This window comes from Aythya marila, assembly GCF_965140915.1.
Source record: "Aythya marila genome assembly, contig: HAP1_HAP1_SCAFFOLD_406, whole genome shotgun sequence".
Taxonomy (NCBI): domain Eukaryota; kingdom Metazoa; phylum Chordata; class Aves; order Anseriformes; family Anatidae; genus Aythya; species Aythya marila.
In genome coordinates, this window is record NW_028136992.1 from 72,399 (window position 1) to 77,304 (window position 4,906).

The 4,906-nt window shown below is 52.7% G+C and overlaps 1 pseudogene across 1 annotated transcript; it reads right to left on the reverse strand.

Annotated features, from left to right (window-relative positions):
* Positions 1–1,760: 1,760 nt before the first annotated feature.
* Positions 1,761–2,696, reverse strand: LOC309891253 (olfactory receptor 14C36-like; annotated as a pseudogene). Its single transcript has one exon. The product of its transcript is annotated as an olfactory receptor 14C36-like (transcript).
* Between the last annotated feature and the right edge of the window lie 2,210 nt (positions 2,697–4,906).

Here is a 4,906-nt window from a genome sequence, read left to right on the forward strand (position 1 = left end):
TTATCGCTCTCTACAGGTACCTTAAAGGAGGCCCAAACTCCCTCCCCAAACTCCCTAGAAGCAACTGCGTATATGAGAAGTATCTGAATGACCAAAGAGCAAGAGCAAGTGGAGGGGAACTCTGCAGAAGAGTGGAAAATGCATGTCCACACGCTCTGCTGGAAAGGTGATTTCCAGCATGGGTTGTTTTGTAAGGCCAGATGGAAATACCTCAAAGATGAGGAGATGAAGTGCAATGTGTAAGAGAAATTCTGGCAATCCAAGTACAGGGGATAATATATATACATATATATATATATATACATATATACATATTTTTATTATCTGCCTTTCTTGATGGGAATATTCACATCTTTCTGTCTGTATAGTGAAATATATTTGTATAGCTACAGCTGTAACTACAGCTATATGTGCAAGTAAAGGTAAATTTATATACAGAGTTAGATGTGTACACACAGGTAACTGGGAGAGAGACGGGTGAGTGGCTGGGATTCTAGGATTTTACATCACCTGAACTATCAGGAAACCAACCCAGAAGTGCTGGGAGCTGGGGAGAGGGGAGAGGTGGAGGAAGGTCCCAGTGACACGGCTGGGAGGTGGGTTGTGATGCCATTCCTACTGCAGTGACCTGACTACCTGGTGGCAGGCAGGCAGACATGGCGATGTCATCGAGTGCATCACAAACCCCATGGGACACAGGGGGCAGCTCTGGCAGGGGACAGCTCTGTCCACCATGTCTGGGCTGCTGCTGCTGAGGTCACCTCCTCACAACAGTGTGATGGGCCTGGAGCAGGCAGGCCTCAGGAGGCCATCAGGAGCAGCAGCTGTGGAAGCTGCAGGCAGATGCCTGGGCCCTGGCGAGGGCTGCCCTGCAGTGATGCCAGCTGGACATGGGGTGGGAGCCTATGGGACAAGGCATGAGAAAGTGCTGGATATGACAGAGCACAGTGTGAGAAGGGAGAGAGTACAGGCAGGGCTCTGAGGGACAGCAGCCTCTCATGCCCTTGGTGGGCAGAGATGTGAGCAATGGCCAAACGGCTATTCCAGACTTGCCCAGCTTCCCCCCAATTCTCCCACTTCCCTATCCCCTGGCCACCTCCCTGCCCTCTGCCCAGCCCAGCCCAGCAGCCCAGGCTGGGGTGACCCCAAGACAGTGCCCACCACAGGTTGCTGCAGGGCTCTGGACACTGCCACCACAGCCCCAGCCCCTCTGAAGGGCACAGCAGCTCCTGGGGGCACAGAGGCCTCAGTGCCACAGAGGGGAACATCTGAGGCAGAAGCATACAGAGGTCAGTGTCCCCTGCTGTGTCCCCTGCTCTCTTCAGCAGCAGATCCTCAGAGGCCTGCAGCCCCTCCGTGCCATCCCTGGGGTTTCTCAGACAGCTCCTGCTGCGCCAGGGCCAGGGCAGCCTGCCCCGAGCTGCTGCAGCCAGAAAGGGTTTGCTGGTCCCATTACTTCCTGATCAGCTGAGAGTGGGTTTCAGACAAAGAAGTTGTGGCTTCATTTATTTTGTTTAAATACACAGAGAGTCTGGCTTCTCATTTATGCAAAGCCTCAGGGTCACAAAAGATATGTTGGTACAAGGGGATGAAGAACAGCATTTCTTTGTGGAAAACAATATCACAAGGGGAAATGAAAAACAAAACAAATTTAATCCATCCAGAAGTTAAGACAGCTTGCCCTATCATTACATAAACTGTAATTTATCTGAAGAAGAAAATAAGCAGTTTATAGCTGCAAAAAGGTCCAGCCAGTTTCATCAGTACATCCTTAAATATCTCCATGACATCACTTTCCTAATGGCATTCATGAGCTCCTGGTTCCTCATGCTGTAGATGAGGGGGTTCACTGCTGGGGGCATCACCGAGTACAGGACAGTCATCACCAGGTTCAGGGATGGTGAGGAGATGGAGGCGGGCTTCAGGTAGGCAAACATGCCTGTGCTGAGAAACAGGGAGACCACAGCCAGGTGAGGGAGGCATGTGGAAAAGGCTTTGTGCCGGCCCTACTCAGAGGGCATTCTCAGCACAGCCGTGAAGATCTGCACATAGGAGAAAAGAATGAAAACAAAACACCCCAAAAACAGAAAACCACTAAATGTGAGAAGCTCAATTTCCCTGAGGTAGGAGTCTGAGCAGGAGAGCTTGAGGATGGAGGGGATTTCACAGAAGAACTGGTCCACAGCATTGCCTTGGCAGAGGGGCAGGGAAAATGTATTGGCAGTGTGCAGCAGAGCATAGAGAACCCCACTGCCCCAGGCAGCTGCTGTCATCTGGGCACAAGCTGTGCCGCCCAGGAGGCTCCCGTAGTGCAGGGGCTTGCAGATGGCAACATAGCGGTCATAGGACATGACAGTGAGAAGAGAATACTCTGCTGAAAAGAAAAAGAAGAAGAAAAAGACCTGTGCAACACATCCTGCATAGGAAATGGCCCTGGTGTCCCAGAGGGAATTGGCCATGGCTTTGGGGAGAGTGGTGGAGATGCAGCACAGGTCAATCACGGAGAGGTTGAGGAGGAAGAAGTACATGGGGGTGTGGAGGCGGTGGTCGCAGGCTACAGCGGTGAGGATGAGGCCGTTGCCCAGGAGGGCAGCCAGGTAGATGCCCAGGAAGAGTGCAAAGTGCAGGAGCTGCAGCTCCCGTGTGTCTGCAAATGGCAGGAGGAGGAAGTCGGTGATGGAGCTGCTGTTGGTCATCTGATGCCTCTTGGACTCAGGGTCTATCCAAAGACCAATGGACATGAACTTGGTACCTATGAAAGGTCTTAAGATGTTCTGAAATCCATAGTTTAGTTCACATGCAATACACCTGTAAGACAGAGGGGTCTGTTTATCATCCTCCAGCAAAATTGTGAGAAACAAAGTTGTGTTTTTGCAATAGAGAATTACTTTTCTGTATTCCAAGGTAGTTGTGTAGTCATAATAAGGAGGAATGCTAAGTAGAGAAGTGGACAGTAGAAGGCCTCACTGTTCCAAAATACGGTAGAAGCTTGAGAAAAAACATGATGAGCAGTGAGAGAACAGTAAAATAAAGATCACAAGCTCTCAAAACATAAGAAAGGAGAAATTAAAGGGTTGGAAAAAAAGAAAAATTGTACATATATGGTATAGAGGAGCATCAAGTAGCTTGTGGACCTGTAGTACTCAGCCAATGAGGAAACAGGGGAGATGATCAGGCATCAAGTAATAGGGAATAAAAGGTTAGGATTTGTTTACTAAAATATGCTCCTAATTGACAGAATGCCCGCCATTGCAATTCAGAATAAAATAGCTTCACAGAAGATCCTGTCTGAAGAAAGTTATTTGAGATGTTTCACAGAGAATAACCCAGGGACACCACTGGCTGTCCTTAAAACAGAGTGACCTGAACAAAGCCAGCTCATTTCCCAGCCCTACGCACCGCAGTGTCCAGAGCCATTTTGGCTAGAACAGATGGTCACTTTGCGCCCAGGGATGCACCTCCACAGCAGGACTCAGTATTCTGGTGTTTGAGATTTTGGCTTTATTCCCACTGCCAAGAGAGTATGGGGGGAATACTAAGGGCAGGATGGATGGGAGGGGAAACACAGAGAAATGCCCCAGTGTTCCAGCTTTTGGAGGCAAGAATGGGAGTGAGAGATGGGCACCTGGGGGTTCTCTTCCTCTGAGGGTCCTGCTGCTAAGGGACAACACAGTCAGAGACCCAATGATTTGGGGGCAGAGGCTCTGCTGGATTTGAGCAGAGACCACGCAGTTGCTCTGGGTAAGTCATCTGCATAATGTGGATGTAAGGAAGGTGCCAAAATCTCCCCTACCACGAAGTTCCTGGGAGCAGCTACCTCTCACTCCCTGCCCATGTCTCTACTGCCTGCAGCTGTCCCTGCCTGCAGCTGGGTCTCTGTCCCCACGCCTCCTGCCTGCAGCTCACAGCCCCCATCCCACCCACTGGGTGCTCAGCTCTGCCCTGCAGACACCTCCTGGCAGCAGGGCTCTGCCCAGGGGCAGCTCCCTGGGGGCACGTCCTAGAGCCCAGGTCACACAGACCCTGCTGACACTGCACGGGTGGTGGTGGAGTTTTCTATGGGCTGAGCCACAGGAAAGGGATTTCTTGTAGTCCTTGTAGTGCACCTTGTGGAGTCTTAGTACTGTTAGACTTCTCTTTGAAATAACAGCATTGATTTCTATTCCCACTAAGACAAACAAACAAACAAAAGAATGCAGAAACTCAGCAGAAATGCTGAACCTGAAGCAGCTAATTCCTACCTTAACTTTCCTCTTGCAAAGTCCCCTTGGATACACCCTGGTTGTGCTGTGGATCCATGAGCAGGCTGCCCCAGGCAGCAGCCCCCTACAGCAGCAGGACCCTGCCCTGCCAGGGGGGCTCTTTCCACCCGCAGCTTCTCCCCGCAGCGCCCTGGGCAGCTCCCCAGGCAGGCTGAGTGCTGAGCCTGGCAGGCGGCAGAGGCCCTCCCTGGCACACAGCCCCTGGGGCACAGCAGGGACCCTGCTCTGCACCACAGCCCTGGCCACCCCTGCCTGCACCCCCAGCTTCTCCTGCCTCCAGGAACTGCGGCTGCATTGCCCTCCAGCCAGAGACTTACCGGCTGCAGGGCTGGGAAGTCTTCTCCCGCAGGGACCTATGGGCATCCTGCCACTTCTGCCTGCCTTTAAGCACTGTGTCTCCGCAGGCAGTGCCCCCAGGCCTGCTGCGCTGTGCACAGGAGCTGCTCCTGGGCAGAGCTGTCTCTCTGCAGCGCTGCCCGCTTGCCAGGAGCTCCCCTTGGGCCCAGGAGCCCGGCCCAGCTCAGCAGCAGAGGCCCAGCCCAAGGCCTCCCTTGCTCTGTCCCCCACCAGGCTCCCTGCACATGGGGCTGGGGCCGCAGGGGAACCTGCTGGCAAACAGCCTGAAGGGATTCCTGGGCTTCCCT